The sequence below is a fragment of the Tiliqua scincoides genome, chromosome 9, assembly GCF_035046505.1.
Source record: "Tiliqua scincoides isolate rTilSci1 chromosome 9, rTilSci1.hap2, whole genome shotgun sequence".
In the NCBI taxonomy this organism is placed as follows: Eukaryota; Metazoa; Chordata; class Lepidosauria; order Squamata; family Scincidae; genus Tiliqua; species Tiliqua scincoides.
In genome coordinates this window covers 8756377-8781635 of record NC_089829.1, presented here as the reverse complement: position 1 = coordinate 8781635, position 25259 = coordinate 8756377, and the positions used below count along the sequence as shown (strand labels likewise).

The 25259-nt window shown below is 44.0% G+C and overlaps 1 protein-coding gene and 1 pseudogene across 1 annotated transcript in view; both read right to left on the bottom strand.

Moving 5' to 3' along the window:
• The window catches only part of PRDM16 (PR/SET domain 16), a 472618-nt gene that overhangs the window by 129126 nt on the left and 318233 nt on the right, over positions 1-25259 (bottom strand). The gene's annotated exons all lie outside the window — the stretch shown is intronic.
• On the bottom strand, positions 22645-22763 carry LOC136660925 (5S ribosomal RNA; annotated as a pseudogene).

Sequence of the window (25259 nt, the reverse complement as noted above, 5' to 3'; positions counted from 1 at the left end):
TGATGGACTCTTCCTCCATACATCTGCCCAATCCTTTAAAGGCATCTAGGAGTCATCATCACATGCTGTGGCAAGGAGTTCCACAGGTGCATTCAGAAGAAGCACAGTTTGGGGAAGGAGGGGTAGGGAGAAAACCTGAGTATGGGGCAAAACGTGCCATGCCTGTGAATGGCGGCCCTCCTTGGCAGCAGCAGGGGGACTCACAAACGTAGTACCCCAAATACATGGTATTTGCAAAAGTACCCCCCCCCCCAAAAGAAAAAAGTTGACAAGCCTTAAGGAACTCTGAAACCTAACTTTTGGCTGACATGTATTTATCAGAATTATTCCTTTATCCTTATGGCACCCACATTTTACTATGAGGGTTTTTGTTTGTTATTTGCCACACTTTATTTATAATCTTCAGCTTTTACCCCATTTACCATATAGGGTCCCAATGCAAACAGGAAAACCAAAACACACAGGCAAACATTAAATCAAAATTGTTAATCCAAGCAAATCCATAAAAGGAGAAAGAAAACTATTACACAGGCCTACAAAATTGAGGGTCAGAAAAGTTTTTCCCCAACTTTATGGTGGTTTGATATGAATTTGGGGTGCCGATTCCAAAAATGGCACCCGTTTTGCCCTATCTAGTTTTGGAGATATAGTATAGCCTCTATATCTATATCGATCGATCGATAGATAGTATTCTATACTATAGTATAGTATAGAATGGTTCACCATTCACTAAAGAGGCTATGCTGTGTCTCCAAAACTAGACGTGATAGGGCAAAACAGATGTCATTTTTGGAATTGGCACCCCAAATATACCCAGGAATTGGTGTAACGTTTAAGGAAGCAAAATGTGTGTTGGCCTGTGTTATCAAACTGCAAATGCAAAATACCACCACCCCAAAGTCTGGTGGAATAAGTAACTTTTTAGGGCCTTCTTAAAAACTTTGGGAGACAGAGGGCATCATGACCCCCCCCCCCATGAGTAAGGAGGCTATCACAGAGAACGCCTTGCTCTGTGTGCACTTCAATAGAGCTTCAGTAAATTGTGGCATGCAGAGCAGAGCCCTTCCATTGCCAAAGTTGCCAAAGGCAAGTGGATTTATATGGCAGAAGGTGGTTTGAGATATTCTGAATCCAGAATGTACAGGGCTTTATTATAGGGCTACACTGTTGAATGAAAAGTTATTTGTAACCTACACATCTAACTAACGTCTTTGAATGGAGGTAAGATGACCCCAAAATTAATCAGGCAGCAGATGAAAAAGAAATTATGTTAGTATTTTTAAAATAAAAGCCATACCCGAACATAACAGAAGCAAAACTACTTTATTCAAAGCATGTAAACCATGTGCAGGGCTGGCCAACTGAAGTGAGGCCAACTGAAGCGCTTGCCTCAGGCATCAGACTGGAGGCACGCATCTCTGCCTGCCTACTTTTCTCCACTGTTCCTCCTCCTGGATTGGAAAAGGAAGAGGCAGACAGAGAGGAAGAGGAAGTGTGGAGGGGAGGGGAGTGCTGATCTAGAGCATTGGAGAGTGGGAGGAGCAAAGGTTGGCACATCATTGGGTAAAGGGGGCAGCACTTGGCAGACTGCTTCAGGCGGTCTTGAGCCAGCCCTGACCATACACTATATAAACGACTGCTTACTCCAAAACCTTTGCTGAATGAGGTCTGAGGAAGATCCTCAAGGATCTTCTCTGCAAGTCTAAACAGCAGGGCCTCTGAGAGGAATTTTATCCGGGGGTACAAAGTTCCTTTTGGGCCCCTTTGCAAAGTGGGGGTGAAACAGAGCAGGGGAGGGTGGTGACAGGCGAGCAGAATAGGGAGGGGTGAAACAGGGTGAGGGGAGGGTAGAGACAGTTGGAAAAGTCTTAGGAGCCCAGGTCTACCCGTCCATGTGCCTTTGGTAGTGTCCCCAGCATCCCGTGCAGGCAACAAGTCTGAGTAGACAGGAAAATGTCAGATCCTAGGAAATTTTTGGGCCCCCTCCTTTGACTTCTGGGCCCCCTTTAGACCCTGAGCCCAGGTACAAATTACCCCCTTTACCCCCCTCTCCTAGGCCCTGCTAAACAGTCATGGGATGAGGTGCTTCTCCATGCGTCTTGACCCCAGACTGTTTAGTTCTTTGATGAGTTAATCCAGGTCTGGGTACACTTTGGGCTTAAGGAATCTATTTATTATTATTATTATTATTATTATTATTATTATTATTATTATTATTATTATTATTATTATTATTATTATTATCGGATTCTTCTTTATCCTACTGAAAGAAGCCACCATAGCTCCAGTTCCAATAACTAAACACAAACATAAAAAAAAAAAAAATCAACTTCAAAATAACCAATGGCCCACTTCACCCTCTGAGTCACGCACCACGCCGGCCTGCGTCTACAGGCACAAATCTATATCAAAGTGACTTCTGATCAGGGTTTGAATTCAGAAACACTACAACTAGCCAGCAGAGCAGCACAAAAATTTGGACAAAAGCAATTAGTTAATGCCCCCATTTTACAGCTGAGGGACACTGAGGTTGAGAAGGCAGGCCATATCCTTTTCCTTGCAGTTTTCCTATCTATGGTTCATCCACTGGAAGTCAATCAGACTGTAATCCTAATAGAGACTTACAGCCCAATCCTACAATGGGCCTGCGCTGATTCCAGCGTAAGTTTGGGGCCAGAAGTGGTGCAACCTGAGGCAAGGGGAAAACTTTTTGGGGTTTTCTTTTGGGTTTTCTTTTTTGGGTTTTTCAATGGGTCTACTTGGATCTGTGCCACTTCTGGCCCCAAACTTGTGCTGGCCTCCAACTCCTTGTGCTGGGCCTCTCCTACTCCTGAGTCGGCACAAATGTGCCTGACAACACCATCAGGTTAGCGCAAGTGACTTGTGCCGGCCTAAAGCAGGGGTTAGGATTGTGCCCTTAGCTGAGAGTAAGCCCCACGGAAGGCCATGGGACTTACTTCTGAGTAAACATGTACAGGATTGCACTGCCAGGAGCCCTTGCTGATCCACTGCAAATTGTGCAGAGATCTACTAGTGCATCCTGCTCTACTTTCCTCCCATTGCTGAACCCAGTTGCAAAAGAGTCCTCTTCGGTGTTCCCAAATGGGCAATACCCCATCATTTCCAAAGCATGCAGCCACTGCAGCCTTGCTAATCGAGACTTTCCTTTACCTATGAGGGAATATGTGTGGTATCCATTATCAACTTGATTCAATTATTCTTGCTACTCTGAGGGGCTGTTACCTCCAGGGGGGAAAGGAAGTGGGGACAAATGCATCACTGCCCATGGAATCAGTGTAGGGAGCAGATTAATAGATCCGATTTACATCCAGACTGCTGACTCCATTACTTTAAAACTCCCATAATTGACTTTGTCTTTTTTTATTTAAAAAAAAAAAAATGACATTAGCATTTAAATGTAACCAGCATCATAAGGGTGAAGGTTCAGCAGAATATGATCAATTTATTGAACTTTTCAAATGTTCCTTTGGATGCTTATTTATTTATTTGGGTGGTTACGCTGGGTGGGTTTTCTGGATGTTTCATCAGATGTCAAAAAGCCTCGGAAAATGCCCCAAGCCGGGAGCTGCCAGGTGGAGGCAAGACAGGATGCCTTCCTTGGAATTGTCGCTTCTTGTCATTTAGCTAAAGGTCGTTCTGTCCATATACAGCACTGGGGAAGGGCGAGGGGATTGATGCGCCCCCCCATTTGCCCACCATTCCTAGATCCCTGTGGTTACATGATGGAAATCAACTTTCACGTATCTAGAGTGCTTTGCTTTAGTATCATCAATACATTATACCTATATCAATCAATTTACGCAAACACACACACACACACAGAAACATCAATATTACCATCTTCCCACCTATTCTGTATTCAAACCCAGGTGCTAGTTATTACCTTTAAGCCCTATATGGACTGGGCACTGTGTACTTCAGGCTCCAATCCTATACACACTCATCTGGGAGTAAATCTCACTGAACACAAGGGGGATTACCTCTGAGTAGACATGCATAGAATTGCACTGTCAGTCTACCAACGTTCAAGCCTACCCACCCATTGAGATGTCTGAGAAAGAGTTTGATCCCTGTGTTGCTGTCAGTTGGTATTTGTTGGCCATACATGCAAAACAAGGCCTCCTCTATGGTGACCCTGTAGGCTCTAGAACCTCTGTACCTCAGGGGTTTGTGGTCCCCCCACCCAGTTTCTAAGAAGGTTTTCAAAGCCTTCTTATTTCACCAGCGTTTGGCTGGGGGTAGACATGGTGAGAAAAGGCGGAAAGGAAAAAAAAAGGGGGCAGGAATTCTAATATTTTAGAGGAATTTTCCTAGTTTCTCCTATGGAAAATTTGCAAGATTTTCTTTTTTTCAGAATGAGGAGTCACTTTTTTTTTTTGTAATGGTGTTTTAAAATATTTCTGTAGCCAAATACACTGCTGAAAAAGTACGGTCACATCACCCCACCCCCCAACACACACACACCCGCTTTCTCCTGTACAACCAGGTCAGTTTAAGCAGGCAGGTAACAACCACGCTCAGTTGTGTGTGTGTGTATGGGGGACAAATTTGTGAGTGGGGGCAATGTGTGTGTGTGGGGGCAAATGTGCCCTCAATAATGTGAAACTGGAAAACCAAGTTCTGATTATCCTAGCCACTTACACCTTTCTATATCCACAGGATTTTTCTGTGAATTTTTTCACAGAAAGCATGTAAAACAACCACCAAAGAATTTTAAACTGTTAAGAATCTATCTATCTATCTATCTATCTATCTATCTATCTATCTATCTATCTATCTATCTATCTATCTATCTATCTTTTACCAAGGCACAAAGGGCAGACTTCAACTCATCACCCAGACACCAGATGAAACAATATATTTTGAGCCCTTGCTGACTTCTTAACATAGAGCAAGTTTGGCTCCACAGAGAAGCAAGTTGAAGAACCTGGATTTAGGGTTCGCACTGAAATCTCAAAGAAAGGAAATTTGAAGGAAATGTCAGGCTTCCTCATGGGGGAGAAAAATCTGAGAATATTCACGTGAAGATAAAACAAGGGTTTTAATGATATTTCTATATTTAATTTTCTTTAATTAATACAAAGTAAAATTAAGGTGTTGCACATCCCTAATTAAACCAAATCAGACAGGTACATAGATACATTATTCCTTATTTGAAGTGGCCACAACTGCCTTGACAGCAAAAAATGAGATATGTTAATGCACTTCCTTTCAAATCCTTTCTTTTTATTAATGTACTTTGAAACTTTTTAGCCTTGCAGTTCAGAGAATGACGTATTTTAAAAATATGACACTTTAAAAACATGAAAACGTCCAAACTGAGGAAGAGGCAGGACAACTGCCTTGCCAACATTTATAGAAGCATTCACTATTATTTTACTACTTCATCCCAGCCTACAATATTATTTATTAAATAATAAATATTATTATTATTGATTCTATACCACTATACACATACATGATGAGAAGGTCCCCATTTGAAGATTCACAATCAAATATATTTTGCAAAGTTAACCAGAAACCGCGCTTCTGTATCGGAGAACCCCAGTTTTTATGGATTTTGGCATTTATGCACTTAGCCTTTTCTATCAATGAAAGTCAACATGGGAGTTTAAGAACAAACGAGTGACATCCCATAAATAAATAGCTGTTCTCTAAGCATTACTTTTTTTTTTCAAATGTAAGGACAATTTGGTTGGAGCAAAAAACCTCAGAGTGAAAGATTGCTCCGCCCCCCCCCCAATAAAAAATTTCCAGCACTTTTTGAAATTTGCTCAGGAAGGAGGCCAGTTCTCTAACCAGCTGGGGAAGATCTTTTGTGATCTGAGAGTTAAAAGAGATCGATGTTGCCTGTAAACAAGGCACACATAGCTGGGGTTTAACCACAAGATTCTAATACGTCTCTGCTTTCTCCAAACCCTGGACCATTTTGTGTGTTCCGTCTCAGAGTGGCTCTAATATCACAAGGAATCCATCTCAAACCTCTGAACATTTGTCGCTGCCCCAAGTGCCAGCAATTCTTTTATTACCATAATGTGTTTTTTTTCCCTCCTCCTTATTCAAGCTGCCTCCGCCAGTAAATCTTTCCAGGCTCATGTAGCCACAGCCCAGGGTTGGTGCCAAAAATTAACAGGGAGTGCACCCTCCCCTCTGCTTAGGAAGGTTCATTAACGGGCCAGTTACGAGATGCAAAGGACTTGCTATCCTGGAAAGCTACGTCTGTGTTCCGCGTGAACAGAGTTGCAGGCCACTCTGGGCAACCCCTCCTTCCCCCCAAAAGGGAGATCCTTTTCAGAGGGCTTCATTTTCAGCACCGTTTAATAAGCCAGTTCCATCTTCCCTGCCTTATTTTTTTTTAAACTTTTCAAAGAATGAACAAAACAAGGAAGCGGAACGCACAAGATGCAAATGGGCAACAAGGAAACCATCAGTCACAATCGGGCCTTTGGGCGCACTGTGCTAAGAATTAAACTCTATGTGAATTCTGCACCCAAATTCTGGGACAAAGAAAGTTGTATTCTGCAGGCTGCCCCAAAAATGGTCTAAACCTGGGCAACTCCATGCCGGTTTTCCATTCAATGATTTTGTTCAGTGCTGTTTACTACCTGGGATCATTTTATCCTGGCTTTACCTGAGGAAGCATCAAGATTCAGTCCCAGTTCAGTTTCTTTGAGCTACGGTAATTCCAAAAAAGGCAAGTAAATTGGGTACTCGACAACATGTATAAATGAAGGTACTTCGTTTGCTTACCCACAACCAGATCTTGCCACAGTTTCCGTCCAATTATTTTATGAGACAATATGCATTTTTTTTTTCCCCACAGTGAGATTCCTTTATGGAACGCAACTGAATTCATGCAATGGCTCTTACGGCAAAATGAGTATTCAGGGTGGTCTTTAGGGATGAGTAGAAACTTTTTTGTCTTACAGAGACTGACAGCCCAATCCTATGTTGCCTGAAGCATGAGGCTGCCACCGCACTAAAATGGCTACCACAGCATCCTGAGTGCAACTGGTCAGTCCATGGCAGCTCCTCAGGGGAAAGGGACTTTTGTTCCTTTCCCCCAGGTAAGGGAAGTAGCCCCACAATGGGGCTACTTGATGCTGCGGCAGCTCTGGAGCTGGCGCAGAATCGGAAAGCCCTGTGTGGATTTGGTGGAGCTGGATCTGCTCCCTTCCGCCCCACTCCCTCCCTCGCCACGCCTTCCCCCTCCCTCTCCCCACCCTCCCTCACCTTCCCTGCCCCAGAACGCCTCCTCCCCACATTACCTCACACCTCCACTCACCTCTCTGCCACCTGGCGGACCAAGTGACCACCAAGCGGCAGACTGCTGGCCTCCCACTGGCGCTGGCCCAGCTTTAGTGCTCAGCCGGCACTAACACTCGCAAATGTGCTTTTTGGCATGCTTGTGACAGTGCACATCGGCACAAAGCCAGCACTCCGAGCTCAGGATTGGGCTCTCGTCTGAAAACTCTGTAAGATGTTTCTACTTGTGAGGAATCTGGAAACCCACTTTGAATTTCACTATTTTTGAAACAAACATATACAGACGTCTCCGACTGTGTCCATCAAAGTTAGCATGATCAACACTGACTGGCAGTGGCTCTGCCTGGTTTTAGACTGGGGAGTTCCCCAGCGTCAACTTGAGATGCTGCCAGCGACTTGGCTTGGGATTTTTTGCATCCAACTGCTCTGCCACCGAGCTATGGCGTTTATTCTGTCACGAAAATTTCAGTGTTGACTCTAGGTACCTGCAGAAACCCTCTCAGGATATTACTTACAGAAATGTGTTTGACTTGCCCTGAACGTATTCAGAGGATTCTCCTTGAGAGGAACTTTGGCATCTGTTTCAAATTTCACTTGATGTCTGAGCCCAGCTAAGGGATGTACAGACAGCACAATCTGAACTTCTTCCTCGGCCAGCACAGCACCTGTGGGGAAGGTGGCAGGGAGGAGTGTTTCTGGGTGGGGGAGGGCTGAACAGGGGCAGGCTCAGGCTGGGGGGGGGCGGGCGGGATTGGTGGAGCAGACCTCTGCCATAATCAAATCCACCTCCTGGCATTACACTGGGCTTCCCAGATTTGCAGCAGCTAAATAGCTGATGTGGATCCAAGAAGCCTTACAAGGGATGGTTGAGGCTTTACTTTGGGTAAGGGGAAATACACTCCCTTACCCCAAGGAGACCTCCAGCCACCTACTGAGCTGCACTGGATGCATCAGGCCATGTGGCTCTACTGCAGCAGCGCATTTTAGGATTGGGCTGTGTGAAACCTAACTTGTTCCTACACAGTTATTTGACATCCTTTTTAAAGTGGATTGGCCAGGAACAGAAGCCAAGCACAAAATGGATACTCTGTCACTGAGCTGCAGTCTCTTCCAGATGCCCTGCAGTGAGTGTGTAAACCTTGAGCATCTCTCATAGAGAGCACATGTTTAGTACGGTGCCCTCTGCGAGGAAATAAGCAATGTGATTTAATCTGAGGTGTCCTATGTGGTTGTGCCCTAAACACAACTGGTGAAGATACTTATACAAGTGGGGCTTCTCTGTGCTGGCCTCAACCCCGTGGAACTCCCTCCCACATGAAATATGGCCAGTACCTTCTTTGCAGATCTTTGGTGGCAGCTAAAGGCTTTTGTTCTTGTTCCTCTGATTATTTATTTTTAAAGATTTGCTAATTGCTTTTTGTTCCTCTCACTGCTTCTTTTTGCCTTCGTTCCTCTTTATGCTCCTTATTCACTTCTTGTCATTTAATAGTCACTTTTTAAATGTTCAGTACAGTAATCCGCCTTGAATCAAAAAAAGGCAGGGTACAAAACTTTTAAGTAGATACATCTGAGAGTTTTAGCTGGAGGGACTGCAACTGACTCCATTGCTCATGCAGAGACCCCGCTTGTGTACCCTGGGAATCTTATGGAGAATCAGACACACAAATCCCAAAGGCATATCACTGGTCTTATAGACACTTATTTGGCCTCCCTCAAAAATTCTCCGATGTTTGGGAAGAACCCTGAAATTTATTTCAGGTTTCACTCTTTTGAAATTTCAGTGCTTATGAATAACACACACACACACAAAATTCCCCAAAACTTCAATTTTCACTCTCTCCATCATCAACGTTCCCAAAACATCTCAGAACAGAAAAGACAGAGGCAACCAGAAGCTATTTAATTACGCTTCCATGTTCTCAAATCCATATTCCATGTTCCTATGTAAACAGCACTCCTAATTATTTAAAAGCTGGATGATTCAAACCCATATTGTATGACTCCCAGTGCTGTTCAAAAAAGTTAACTCATGGTGTCAGGTATATAGTCTGATTTTTCATGACCAATTTGATCCTTTTCCCCAGAGGAATCTTGCACATTTGTGCTATTTGCTGTTACAAGTGTTTTGTTGCTTTGAGATTCAGCAAATGTTTGGCACCCTTTTGAGGCGAGTGTCATTTTGCACTGGAGGAGAATGGCGGGGGGGGGGGGGCTTGTCTCAACCACGCAAACCAAACCCAGAGTGTTGTCTCCATTTGTGACTGCCGGACCAACTTCCAGCAACAGAGGGCGCCTTCACACAATGCGTTTCAAACAAACATATTTGAAAATAAATGATAGAAGAAGTATATTCTCGGCAGTTGAAGATGACTGTTTTTAAAAATAGCTCTTCCCTGTAGATGGGATTTTTTTTTTTTTAAAAAGCAGCAGAATTTATGGGTCACAATACATGACACCCGATGCAACATGATTATTATTTATTTTTTTTAAGTTAGAACTTTTCTTTATACTGAAACGGTAAAGAATTATTTTAAAGGCAGGGAAATACTTTTTGTGTTGTAGCCTGAGGTTTCAGAAGGAGGAAGGTCCAGCACAATTCTAGCCTCGTAGTTGGGCAGGGCTACCCCATTTGAACGTGGAGGTTGTGCACTGCACAAATGTACCACATCTAAGGGGGCATCATCCACATAGGAAGGAGAAGAAATGCTGGTGGAATGTCACTTCCAGCAGGGAGTAGGGATGCCTTTTATGACAGGGCACAAAAGTGGCTTTTTCTAATGCGCACAAAGGCCCATACAGGTTATGGGTAGCTCTGTTAGTTGGGTAGTCAGCCAAATCATGTAGGCTACCCTTTCTGATGAAACAACTGCAGCAGGAATCCCCAAAGTTCTCCAGCAGCTGCTCTATGCGATTTTCAAGAGTTGCGTTGAACAAATATTACTGAGGTTCGGATTGCTGAGGCCACCGAGCCGTGAATGAAAGTGGACATCTCCAAATCCTGTCTCTACCACACACTTGTTTGGTAACTCTGGGAATGTCACTATCTCTCACCCACAAGCTCCCACATTTTCCTGACCAGTCAATTTTCCTGTAGGCGGGGAGATGTCCTTAGTTTTATTGTAATATGGAGAGTCTTTGAACATATAGTCTCTTGCCCGCATACAGACAGCTCTAGACCCTATTCAGGAAATATGGTATCCTTGAAAGCAAACACACTTGCTATTTGGGTAGACAATTTACCTTATCTATGGAAGCCTCATAAAGCTGTACCTGGACCACACATGCACTCATGAATTAAGTATGAACAAGCTCACCTGCTCCCCAGTTGTACCGGATGCTAAGGGTCCATCTGCAGAAACCTGTTTCTTTACATAGTTAAAAGATATTCACGTCTCCTCTTATCCGTAAATGCTTTGTAGAGGCCCAGCTCTAGACATGTGGCTGAAGTTTTTGTTGCTATCCAAAACGAATAGGGACTATTCTGTAGGGCAGCCTCCCATAGGATCTCCATTCCTAGGCTTTTTTGGGCAACATTTTCAGAATTTTAGGAAGCTACGAGGTTGAAACTTCTGGAAATCTTTTGGGTTGTAAGGAAGACTGCATATTCTTAAAAAAATTAAATTTAAAGTGAATGTCAGAGTTCTCCCAAAAAGAAATATCTGAGATTTCTTGAGAAAAACCAAACGAAAGAAAAGCGGAAAAAAGTGTGTGTGTGGGGGGGGGGGAGAGGTTGCATGTCACTACTAATGGTCCCAAGATTTTGCACCAAGCAAATTTCCCAAGGGGGAAAAAAATCTGAGAATTTTCAAGGGAAGCTAAATGTGCTTCACTTCAGACAGGCTGAATTTCTTAGGAGGTGTCTCTATGTACATGTGTTTTGTAGCTGCAGTTAATTCATAGTTAAAAGATATTCAATTGTGAGTTACAATATTACTTTTCTTCGGACAAGTCAGACTTAGCATAGAAAAGGCAGTATATAACTCATCAAAATACATACATACATATATACAAACAGACATTACTTTTTATGGTTTTTTCCTCCTTGATATTATTGTGATCCATTCAAAATTCATAAGAATCTTTCTAAATTCTATTTCTAGAAATGAGCAATTCCTCATCCCATCTTCCCTCTCTCCTAACAGATCAAAAGCCGCTTTTAAAATTTGGGGGAACTTCAAAAGCAATTTGCAAGGCTACGCATTTGGAGCAGCTATTGGGGGGGGGAATACAAGACACTGGGAGCATGCATGCAAGCCCCCCCCCCAATTCATTCCCCGGATTGCATGCTCTATATTTTTATAGCAAGCCGTTGGAATAGGAGCTGCATCATTTACTCCTAAGAATGGCTTCGCTTAACACCCAGAATGAGCCTCCTGTCTTTCGGGGTGTAACTGTATAAACGCCAAATCCAACGACTGTTTACATTGAGTTAGATGGGACAATAATACCACACTGAACCCTTTTCTGAAGAGCAGAGGCCAGAATAGCCTTCATTCACAAGGAGTTTGTACAGGTGTGAAATGACAGTCGTTCCAGCACACCAAATGCCTGGACAAGTTTGGTTTCAAAGGAGACTTCCTCCCTCTCCTGTGAGCTTGCATCAAAAAAACCCCCTTTGAATGAGATAATTGCAAAGAGGGAAAAACTCTCCAATACTAAACTGGCATTTTGGTACAATATAGGAATAACTGCAAGCAAAATTAAAAAATCAGTATTGAAACCTCAGCCCAGAATGCCGTTCCATTTCACACACGGATTAAAGCCAGGCAATTGATTGCTTCAAATATTGGCAGTCAGTGTGAGTAGACAGAAAGGTTTGTTGCCGAATTCATTTTAACCAATTTGTGGCACAATTAATTGGTTAGGAAAAATCAGTGCTTTTGGACTCATTTGGAGAACAGTCAATGACAGGACTGCAGTCCTTAATTGGTTTAATCCACAATTATTCGAAGAAAGCTCTCGATTAATCGGGGAGGATCTATTTCAACTGGTACTGTTGCAAGTTTACTTAAGAAATTGCCCTTTAAAATTTGGAGAGGGTTAAAAAAAAAATTATGGTACTTTACCACAGTAGGCAAAGAAAAGAAATTTCCTAGGGGATTTCTGCTGACAATGAGTGGTCATTTTTCTTTTCTATTGTTTATAAAATTACAAGTTCCCTTTTGCATCCGATAGGGCACTGATATTTTGGGGGTATATAAATATATGCAAATTTGACAGAGGAACCCTCCCCCGCAACGTGCACCTGTCACTTGTTTGATATTTTTTTTAATGTAAAAGGTGCTTTTATTTTGCAACCATTTTTTTACATTAATTTTTTTTTAGCACGTGCGTGGTTTTCTCTTTCGTTAAGATCTTTTATCTTGCTTCTGCAAAAAAAGAAAACTAGGTTGCAGTTTTAAACACTCTTAGAAGTGAGTAAGCCCCAAGAAACACACTGGGACTTACTTCTGAGTAGGTATGCTTAGGATTGCACTGCTAGTTTAATGAAGTTAATTTTAAAAAAAAAAAAAGCTGCTCTGAGCTCCCCCTTTCAGCATAATTTGGGATATTTAAATGTGTTCGCTTCGAAAACTACCACCAATGGTATGAGTCTGCCTGTCTCTAATGTTGCATTTTGTAATTTTTCCTTGCTTTAGCATTTTAATCTGTAAACAGCCTTGGATATCTCAGTAGAAATGTGGTGCATGAATGTCATAAATAAAACAATCCGTAGTAAGTAAAATGTTGACTCCGTCAATATCCGCACCTCACTTGGAGTACTGTGTCCACAGCCACACTTAAGAAGGCTGCAGCCAAACTGCAGCAGGTTCCGAAGGGCCATGAACATGGTCGGGAAGTCTGGAAAACAACCCTTAGGAGGAACTGTTGAAGGAACGGGATATGTTTCATCATGCCAAGAGAAGTAAGAAAGGGGACATGAGAGTACTCTTCAAATACCTGTGACACAGAAGAAGGTAAGACTTGTTCTCCCCTTGCCCCAGAGAGCAGAGAGCAGTGCCCTGAAGTCTTAGAAGGGAGTTTTTGGATGTACATGGGGGGGGGGAACCTTCTTAGTGGTAAGGACAGGTTGAGAAAGGAACCTGGGTTGTGAGTGGAGTCCTCTCCTTTGCTGGAGACCTCCAAGCAGAAACTGGACAGCCATTTATTGGTGATGCTGTAGCTCTGGGTTTCCTGAACCAAGCGGGGGTTGGACTAGATGGCCTTCAAAGCCTCCTCCAACCTAGGTTTCTATGATTCTTTGAAAGAGAATAAATAGATAATTATCCGGAGATTAATCAGAAGACTAATCAATGACAATTTTATTCATTTGATTGACAGCATCTCTCTCTCTCTCTCTCTCTCTCTCTCTCTCTCTCTCTCTGGGTTACAGGGGGGAAATCACAATCATTTATGTTGCGAGATGAACCTCTGTGGACTCTGGCACCCTTCTGTGGAATCCCACTTGAGAAGGGGCTGTTCCTGTTCATCAGAGAATATCTCACAACCTCCTTTATTTATTTGCAAATCGATCAATCAGGCTTCTGCTGTCATCATGTTGCCACCATCACTCCCCATCACACCGCCCTCCTCAGCTCCAGAGCATCTTGCAAGGTTAAGTTCTGGCAAGGCTGGCTTCCCTTGGGTTGCTCTGCAGGAACCCAGAGCCCAACCAGTTCCTGTAGCCTTCCCTCTTCCTGTACCACCATATTTTTTTTTTCCTTTTCTAAATGGGAAAGGAAACTCTACTAGACCACAAAGTGCTTGACTGTTCTTTCGGCTCCTGGTCTGAGATCATGATTTGGTATCACAAGAAGTGCAGCCCCATTAGCTGTCTCCTGGAATTGTTCCTTGTTCAAATCAGTCCCTTGCTTTATTAGTCTCAGTTCAAGGCATGAGTGTTTGTCAAGTTTCGTAAGTCATCTTGTTTGCCTGATGGTTTTAGTGAAAAAAATTAATGGCTCCCTTCCGAGAGTTGGAGAACATCCCCCTCCCCAATTATTTTTTTCACAGCTCACAATGCCAGACTCACTAGAAGTGTTTGGGGGGTTTCTTACATGAGTAACATTACAATGGAAAAGGGACACAATAGATGTTTATAAGAGGCCAGTTTGGAGGAGACATTTGTTGTCCATTCTAATCATATGAGGGAGAAGCGTGAGTGAACACAGAATCATTGACTCATAGAGATGGAAAGGACCACAAGATCATCAAGTCCAACCCCTTATCAGTACAGGCTGTCCACAACTACAACATACCCAAAAGGGGGCTACCCAGCCTCTAAAGACCTGCAACGATGGAGAGTCTACCACCGCCTGACGCAGGCTGTCCCACTGCCAAACACTTCCTCCTAATGTTTTATTGATTTATGTTGATTTATTTGTTTAATCTCCCTAGTTGTAATTTAAACCCATTTGATCATTACCTAAATTGTCTTGATCATACCCTCCTGAGCCGCGGTATCCAAACTACCACCTGGAGGCCACATTCAGCCTACCACAAGATTTGATCTGGCCCATTTTGGGGGGGGGCTTCTTAGTGATAAGGACAGTTTGATGAACCAGGGTTGTGAGTGGAGTTCTCTCCACTTATTCATTCAAAACTTAGTCATTAATTTAAATTTCATTCATTCATTTATAAAACTGATTTCTTTTCAACCTGCAAAATGTGTAAAATTTACAGTGTGGTCCTCATACTGAAAAATTTGGAGAGCCCTGCCTCAGAGCATCTGTAAACAAATCCATTCCATCTTCCACTGGACAGCCCCTCAGATATTTAGCGACAGTTATCAGGCCCCCTCTTAACCGTGCCTTCTCCAAATGAAACATGCTCAGTCCCTTCAACCTGCCATCATAGGACATGGTCTCCAATGCCCTCACCATCCTAGTCACCCTTTTCTGGACTTGCTCTGGTGTGTCAATGTCCAGGAACTAATTCATAAAGAAGCATCTGAATATGGGAACCCCACACCTGATGTCCGAAGTGGTCGCATCCAGGAATAGTCATGCTATCTTATCTGCTGCTTGTGTGAAGAAGGCCAGCTGGCTGAAAACATACGTTGAACCTGCCATGCAATGAGGGCAAAAATTGTATTTACATGAATCAACCATCAGATCGTGTCTATAGAGTCCATTAATTTGCAGTGCTTCCAAATTTTATTTGAAGATCTGTTCTGTAACACTCTCTCTCTCTCTCTCTCTCTCTCTCTCTTAAAAGGAGCATTTGAAGTCTTCTGGGCGAAGAAAAAAGTCTATCTCCCTTTTTTCATTCTTGAGAATTGGAAAACCTGGCTGTGGGTCTTTTTGGATAACCTTGGCCATGCATGAAAGTTTGGCTCTTATTTTAAAAGGCTGCTCTGTCTTAATTTTGTATGTCTTTGAGACATACAAAATTATGCAGGGGATGGACAGAGTGGCTAGGGAGATGCTCTTTACACTCTGGCATAATACCAGAACCAGGGGACATCCACTAAAATTGAGCGTTGGGCGGGTTAGGACAGACAAAAGGAAATATTTTGTCTCAGCGTGTGGTCGGTCTGTGGAACTCCTTGCCACAGGATGTGGTGCTGGCATCTAGCCTAGACACCTTTAAAAGGGGATTGGACAAGTTTCTGGAGGAAAAATCCATTACGGGGTACAAGCCATGATGTGTATGCGCAACCTCCTGATTTTAGAAATGGGTTATGTCAGAATGCCAGATGCAAGGGAGGGCACCAGGATGAGGTCTCTTGTTATCTGGTGTGCTCCCTGGGACATTTGGTGGGCCGCTGTGAGATACAGGAAGCTGGACTAGATGGGCCTATGGCCTGATCCAGTGGGGCTGTTCTTATGTTCTTAAGGGGAATCCCTTGGCTGGCCTGGGATTCCCACCTCTGGGCCACTCAGAACTGACAGTGATATGATGAGGGGAGGCAAACCTCCTAAAGCTGGACAAGTTCAACCATGAATTTGGGCATTCATGCTTATTTTGTGCCAATGGTGCTGAATGCAGAGACACCCAATGTTACTTCCTCCTGCCAAGGGGCAGCCCAGCTTATTCTCTCTCTGAAGCAGGGTTCACTACCTTCTAGTGGGAAAATTGTCTTCAGAATTCCCATCACTTAACCACAGCTGCAGGCTGAAAACACTGTCCTCCTTTCTTCTGCCATGGAGCCCATGACCTCCCATCCTCTGAACATCCTGTTCATTCAACGGTTTGATGCAACAATATTTATTGCCACGCACCACCCCAAAGACTCTGCCCACATCTGCATCACTGGTAATGTGCTTTTGCACAGTGATACTGTAAGGGAGCAGTGCCTAGTCATTAGCTGCTAGTAGGTCCCTGCATTGCTCCCTTTAGTGGGCAAACTGGAAGGTTTATGTTGCCACAAAGCTAAGAACCCAGTACAAAAGAAGGTACCATGAAACAGCCACTCCCCCAGGGGAATAAGGAACCCCTAAATAACAGAGGAGTTCCCTTACCAAATTGTAGCAAAGCTTAGGTGATTTAAGAGATGTGGTAACCTGCTCCTCAAGTGTGAGCAAATAGTAAAAAAGTAAAAACAGAAAAGGTTTATTAAAAGTGTAAGGAACAAAATCAGATAAAAGGGGGGGAACAGCAAAGGATCAGCATGGAAGTTCCAACGCTGAAAAGAAACACACAAATCCTGATGTAGCCAAAACTGACCCTATCTAACCGGGGTTGGGGGAGGGGTCTTCTCTTAAGTGTTCTAGCAAGTGGGAGTAAGCCCTGGTTTCTCTGAGGGATTGGTTATTTGGGGTCACCTGGGGAGTTTGAATTTCCTGCTCCAGGACATGCAATTGGTTTTTGGGTCCGACTGGCTGGTTCAGTCTTTTTTGGTTTTGGTTTTTTGTTCCCAGTTAAGGGGAAGATGCTCTTGGAAAAGACAAATACCAAACCAAAGATAATGGCAATTTGCCCCTGGATGTCTCAATAACCCACCTCAAGATGCTAAGACATCCCAAACCAATAAAGGGGGGGGGAGACTAGAAAGGCCAAAACAATGGGGAAAATATGGAGGAATGGGGAGGGGGTTCACCATAGTTGCACCCTGTAGGTTCCATGTGCAATATTTCAAACATCCTTGCTACATCTGTGTAGGAAGGGATGTTCAGAACTGTTGTTTAGGTTCTTTTGAACTTTCTCGTCTGTTCCTCCTGAGCATCAAATTTCACTTCTTTGAAATGCCAAGGCCTCCTCTTGTCATTTTACCCCCATACTGCAGATTTGGAATGCTGAGGCTGATCCAACAGAAGCATTCCTAAGGTGGGATGCTTCTAGGTGGGGTTCCCTAAGGAACCCAATTTGTGGGTTCATAGCAAAGGCAGGACTGCACAAAACCAAGGAACCTCCCATTTCCCAGCTCAGTCACCTGGCTAGTATATCACCTCAGTTCTTAAACTAAACAGTGTTCTATGTCCTTTCAGAAGACAAGGGAGATTAGCACTGCCTGACAACTTCAAAGCACATACATCTCAACAGAAACATGACTTTCCACCAGTTTTCTTGGGGGAATTGCACTTTTTTTTGCAAGAACTCAAAATCACTTGGATGATTTTGTTGGGGTTGGACAATCAGCTGACTGCATAGAAGCTGCCTTCTATTCAACCCAATGGCTGACAGTGGCTCTCTAGGATTATAGACAGGAAAATTTTCTCTATCCTATCTAGAGCTGATGGGGAGCAGATGCCAGGAACTGAACCTGGATTCTTCTGCATACAAAACATTTGCTGTTCCACAGTTCCTCCTCTTCTGACTCTAAAAATCACTAAAAGTGGCCTGGTTCATCTTTTTTTGCCTGTGAACTGCCCAAGATTTCCTCATGCAGTACGGCAAATACCATCATCACACCTTCTCCTCTCTAGCCCACCACTCTCTATTCCACCACACCTGTTCTGTACCCCTCTACCTTTTCAAATCGAGAAAGGGGAAGGAAGATGTGGAGGAGTGTCAGACATGATCACCAGAGTTGTCCTAGGGATTAGGTTGGCCAATTTCTGTGGAGAAGCAAGAGGTTGGATTCTTGGTTCTATTTGATCCCCCAAATCCATTCTAATGCTTTTGTTGGGGCAGTGCAACCTGGGACACCACCTGATGCCATCTTGGATCTGTCGCCCCTCCGCTAAGAATAGACCTCAACCCTTAGCCACGCGCCTTCTGCGCTGCCTTGAAACCTGGAACTGTGGGATTTCTGGTTTCATTGACAGGGATAGTGCAAAATCATGCTGTCCCTGTCAACAAAACCAGAGTCCTGCACTTCTGGGTTTCAAGGGAGCCTGTGAGGATCTCAGTAAGTAGATCTCAGTAAGTAAGTAGGGAAATGATCTGCTTGCACTCAAGTGAGCATGAAGCAGTTCATTCTTGTATTGATCAGCGAGTTGCGGGGAGGTGGCAGCAGCAGCAGATGGGTGAAAGGCACCCAAATCTACAGCCCACTTGGACCCCTTACAATCTGCCTCTGATGAAACCCACATCAAGTGGCTGCATGGCTGGGCTAGCCCTCACTTTTGTGAGACTCCTGACCAGCCAACTCCAGGTCCTTAGAGCCACTTCCCACCAGCTGAATGGACACAGCTGGACCTCTGATTATGCACGTGTTCTTTGCACTGAAAATAATAAGCCAATCACTTGGTTAATACTCCAAAAGAGGAGCTGCCCATTGTAATTGAGGGTTTCCTCCCAGCACACCACGGAGGCTCCAATCACTACTCCAGTCTATGAATCTTTTCGAGTTTTCTGAAATAGCTTTTAAAGTCTTGCGTTGCAGACTGTTTATGGCATACTCGTGAGCTTGCTTTGGAGATTTGTTTTAATACTACTGGTGTTATTTAGAGAGAGCTTACACTCAAACAGCTTTATGGGTGCTAATAAATGTCTCTTATTATTACAGGCATTTTGATATATAAAAAAAAAAAAAATAACCCTCCTCATGCAGGTAGCTTTCTGTGAACTATGTAGATTTGATTGATTAGTCTGTGCTTGTAGCACAGTGGTTTATTTTACACTTCACTGGGCACTAAATCTTTCGCTCAGATTAAAACTGTACTTTCTACAAGCAGGAAATAACTTTGTCGACAAGCCTAGGGGAGGGGTGCTGCGAACACAACGTTGTCGTAGAAATCTTTCAGAAAAAGAAAGTTGAGTCAGGGATTTTCAAATATGTTACAGTCGCCAATGAGATTTGCCCATTGTGTAGCTGGTTCCTCTTTGAACATTGACCTGGAAGCGACTGCCTACCTTAAGAGTGTGCGTCTCTCTGTGTGTTGAATCGCCTTGCAATGTTTGCCACTGATAAACCGGGAGGGGCCATACCTACAAAGGCAGGTAGATAGCCATGTGCAGGTTCAATCTCAGCAGGTACTTAAGGGGCAGGTAATTGTAAAGCAGTGGCTTAAGGTCAGAGAATGGCCCATTTAGTTCAGCTTCCTGTGTCTCATAGTGGCCCACCAGATGCCTTAGAGAACACTCAAGACCACAAGAGGCCTGGATCCTGTTGCCAATCCCTTGCATCTGGACTTCAGAGATAGGCTATCTTTGAAAGCCAGAGGATGAATACAGTCATCATGACTTGTACCCTCCAGTGACGGACTTTCCCTCCATCAAACTGTCCAATTCCCTTTGAAAGGCATCTAGATTATCTAGATCACAACATCCTGGGCAAGGAGTTCTACATGAACTTAGAAAATGTGGTACGATCTCATCCAAATCACTTCCCAACACTCATCGCCCTCTCCTTCATCATCCCCAGGCGGCTAAATAGTTTCAAGCAGGCTGCACATATTTCCAATATCTCCCTATCTCTCTTGAAACTTCTGGGTCTCACATAGAACAGGCCGATGTTGCTACAATAGTACCTGCCTTCATGTTGGATTCCACAGATATGCCAGAGCTCTTTCTCCTTTCTGCCTCTTCTCCCTTCCCCATTGAAGCCCAGTAGAAACTGGTATCGGGGCGTGTCTTTGGGTGAGTTGGTTGGGTTGCTGCTGTTAGATTAGTGCAATGATCCTTGTTATAAATATACTACTATTTATCAGCACTTAAGACAGTGTTTCTCAAACTGTGGGTCAGGACCCACTAGGTGGGTCGCGAGCCAATTTCAGGTGGATCTCCGTTCATTTCAATATTTTATTTTTAATACATTAGACTCGATGCTACCATGGTACGTGACTGCATTTGGGAAAATGTTACAGATCTTTACTTTTAACAAGCTACTCTGTATAATCTTTTAATAATGATAGTAAATAGGACTTACTCCTGGGTCAGTATGGGTGGAATTGCAGCCTAGGATTGTTCAAAATTTTTTCCGCTTGATGATGTCACTTCCGGTCGTGACATCACTTCCGGTGGATCCTGACAGATTCTCATTCCAAAAAGTGGGTCCCGATGATAAATGTGTGAGGACCACTGATTTAAGAGAATGGGCACTGAATTCATTGAATTTAAACCTATCCTAAATGCATGTGGGAACCAATGAAAACAACAATTAAATACAGTGCAAAAAAAAAAAAAGCAATGAATATTATCATTAATTCCCTCCCCCCCCAAAAAAAAATGTTGCCAGAAGCTCAGAAGCACTGAAATACCAGGTTCCCTCTTTAGACGACACATCTTCAGGGTTTCAAGGAATGCCAAGAGAACTTCAGTACGGCTAGTAGGGCAGGGAGGAGGATGTCCCCAGCATTCCTAGAGGTGCGTTAAATATTAAAGCCATTTTATCCAAATCTAAAGCGCAATGCTCTAGTTTGGAGTTTTGATTTGGCCGACGAGAGTCAGTTAATTACTGCGCTTCTCTACTGCTAAGCGTCTCACGGATTCTGGTAACTGCTCCCACGAGCGCGACTCGGGCGCAAGTGAAAGAGACGGGCCTGGCCGCCTGCCTTGCAGCCTTCAGACAGTCACCACCTGGGGACGTGTTGATGAATGGCCAGTTTACAAGGCTGTCATGCCAGTTTTGTCCTCTGGGAAATGTGGGAGTCTCTCAAAACAGCTTATTACCAACCTGTGGCGAAGGCCATGATCAATCACGCTGATCGGATACGGCAAACATTGCGACTGATACAAAGAAGATGTCCAGTTGCCTGGCTCAGGGTTAACATGACAAATGATAGCAGGGAGCAAGAATAACTAAAGGGAGGGAGTGGAAACCCAAGAACACATTCAGGGGTATACCAGAGTGCATGGTGGGTTAACGGTAATAACCCCACACCCCAGATCTGCACATTCAGGCATCCAGCACATTTTTCCTTTACTGCCATCAAGGCCACCTACAAGGCACATGCCATGAAAAACCCATGGGGGGAGCATTCACTGCTAAGAGCCCTTGGATCCTTGGCTAAGCTCTATACACACAAGTGGAAACGGCAACGAAATGTTGCATCTCCCCAACTTTAACACCCACCTCCAGCAGGTCAATTCCCTTTCCTTGCACTCACATTCTGAGTCCCCTAAATATGTATAAACTACTCTCTTATTTTGGGGTCTGTTTTGTTGGCAGTCTGGTATAGCGACCTCTGAAAACAGCTGGAAGTTATGCCCTGTGCCTTGAAAACAGCTCAACTTCCCGTCGAAAATGTGTTGGTACAGTTTCTTGATTGGAATCAGAAGCTACTGAAACACCAGCTGCTTGGCCTTCTATCTTTCATCCACATGGTGGAGATAAAGACTTAAAGAGATTTTTTAATCCCCCCCCCCCCCCACACACACACATCTCCAGTTTATCATGTACCCCAGCCCATCACAAGGCATAGCTGCTTGCTTCATCTCACTTCCTGAACTTGCCACCCTGCCCAGAACCTGCAGAGTGAGTCAGACAAAGGGGCGGAGATGGAGACCAGCTGAGGCTGGACACAAGGCTGTGGTCAGCAGGAGAAGTGTGTGCAGGTGAGAGCACCTCCTGCCTTGTTACCCAGCCTCATCTGGTGCAAATCACTGCAGTGCTATCCGAAAAAGGAGGCAATGATGGCTCTGAGGCCTATGCTCTGTATAGTAATATAATCTCTCTCTCTCTCTCTCTCCTGATAGATAGATAGATAGATAGATAGATAGATAGATAGATAGATAGATAGATAGATAGATAGATAGATAGATAGATAGATAGATGGCAACCTTCAGTCTTGAAAGACTATGGTATAAGCCTACAGCACCCGGTATTCCCAGGTGGTCTCCCATCTAAGTACTAACCAGGCCTGACCCTGCTTAGCTTCTGAGATCAGAAGAGATCAGTCATGTGCAAGATAGATAGATAGATAGATAGATAGATAGATAGATAGATAGATAGATAGATAGATAGATAGATAGATAGATAGATAGATAGATAGATAGATAGATAGATAGATAGATAGATGGCAACCTTCAGTCTTGAAAGACTATGGTATAAGCCTACAGCACCCGGTATTCCCAGGTGGTCTCCCATCTAAGTACTAACCAGGCCTGACCCTGCTTAGCTTCTGAGATCAGAAGAGATCAGTCATGTGCAGGATAGATAGATAGATAGATAGATAGATAGATAGATAGATAGATAGATAGATAGATAGATAGATAGATAGATAGATAGATAGATAGATAGATAGATAGGAAGGAAGGAAGGAAGGAAGGAAGGAAGGAAGGAAGGAAGGAAGGAAGGAAATTTTACAAAGAAAGAAAGAAAGAAAGAAAGAAAGAAAGAAAGAAAGAAAGAAAGAAAGAAATGGGTTATTATAACAACATAACAAAATTCTGTCACTTAAGCCAGAATTGATACACATGGCACACATTTATGGTACTTCCCATATCCTAAATGCTCTCTCTCTCTCTCTCTCTCTCTCTCTCTCTCACTTTCATATGCACACACACGGGTTATGCAAATGAGATGATCAAATCACTTAAGCTACGGCTGATGTTCATGAAATTTCAGCTAAAACAAGAGTTCATAGCAAATTTGAAAGTTCCTGCGCATGGGAAACATTGAGATACGTAATTTCAAGAGTGTCTTGAAAGAAGAGCATTTTTTTAAGGGCATGAGGGCCGAATCCTATCCAATTTTCCAGTGCCGGTGTAGCTGTACCAATGGGGCATGAAGTACATCCTGTGGTGGGGAGGCAGTCACAGAGACCTCCTCAAGGTAGGGAAACATTTGTTCCCTCACCTCAGGGATGCATTGTGGTTGCAGCAGTGCTGGAAATTTGGATAGTATTGCGCTCTGAGGCAGGGAACATACATCCTCTGTCAGGGACCCACATAAATTAATTTGTTGCTCTAGTTGTACTGTGGGTATTTGCTCTTCCCCAGCACCAGATGTTTTAATTACTCATTTGTTTTGAACATTTATACCTTGGCTCTCCAAGGTGGCTCCACATGAATAAAAAAGCAATGATATCAATGAAAAGAGCCAAGAAAATAGAACCACTCCAAATCTCATCAGGGACGGCATTGCACACCCTCAGGCATGAAACAGTCCTGAGGATCAGGCCCATCTTGTCCAGTATTGAGTTTCTGAACAGCGGCCACTAGCTGCCTCTGGGCAGTGTGCAAGGAGGAGATGAAATCGACACCCCTCTCCCAGCATAAAGTCCCTACATCTGGGATTCAGAGGCACACTGCTTTCAGAACTGGAAAAGCCACCACAGCTAACACCCAGTGACACATCTCTCCTCCTTCATGAATTTGTCCAACTCTTTTTACAGGCATCTCAACATGTTGGCACTTGGTGGGTGTGTAAATTGCATACACCTGTTAGGCACCATGTGAAGGAGTCCTCCCTTCTGCCTGTCTTGAATCTCCCAACAATCAATCTCATCGAACCAACCCTGATTTTAGTCTAGTGAGAGGGGAAGAAGAGCTTCTCTCTATCCTCTTTCTCCACTTCAGGCTTAATTTTACAAAACTCTTCAATGCCCCACCACCCCGCCAAGTTGCCTTTCTATCTAAATTATGGAACCCCAGATGCTTCAACCTTTAGTGATGGGGAAATTCTTCCAGTCCCCAGGGAACACTTCCTCCCAAGTCAGTGCATATAAGAGAGTGCAATCCTTTCCATATTTCCTCAGTAGTAAACGCCGCTGGGTGCAATGGACTTTATTCCCAGGAAAGTAGCCTTATAGCACAACCCCATGCATGCTTACTCAGAAGTAAGTCCCACTGTGCTCAATGAGGCTTACTATCCAGGTATGAGTATATAGAATTGCAACATTAGTTAACCTCTTTTGTTACCCTCTTTTGCACCCCCTACCGCTCTCCAAGAAGAGCACCTTCCTCAGCAAGGTGTCCTCTTGCACACCTCTCCCTCCCTGAGTGGGTGCCCCAGTCCTACGCTTCCCTTGGCAGTGGATGTTACAATGGGCACTCCTTTTCTGCACTTCTTCTGATGGTAATAGGCTGGCAGCCAGCCTCTCCCAGCCACTATGTTTCTCCCAGCAATGTACAGCACATGGGAATTGTGTGGGGGAATAGGGTTGCTGGCATCTGCTTGCTGGGTTCCGTGAGGCTAAGCCCTGCGCACTGCACCCCCACCTATGTCATGGGTGCACACATTGGGTATTATCACTGCCACCAGTACTGAAGGTTGAGAAGTGAGTCTTCTGATGGAGATGTGGGCACTCAGTTAGCTCATCGTTTGGTCAACCTCTTGCATCACTCCTCCCCCCCCCCCACTGCCAGTGAAAGCAGCACGAGAGTTTTCACAAGACTTGCAATGTTTCCCAGAAGAAGGGATTGTCCCATGCCAGATTGAAACTGAGCAGATCTGGGCCTGGCCCGAACTCGCATGGGGAAAGGTTAGACTGCATTGAGCTCCTTGCATCTGCATGTTTGACAGTGCAATCCTATGCATCTCTACTCAGAAGTAAGGGCCAAATCCTATCCAGTTTTCCAGCACTGGTGCAGCCGGGGGGGGGGGGAGCAGTCATGGAGGCCTCCTCCAGGTAAGGGAACATTTGTTACCTTACCTCAGGGCTGCACTGCAGCTGAACCAGCACTGGAAAGTTGAATAGGATTGGCCCTTCAGTATCACTGAG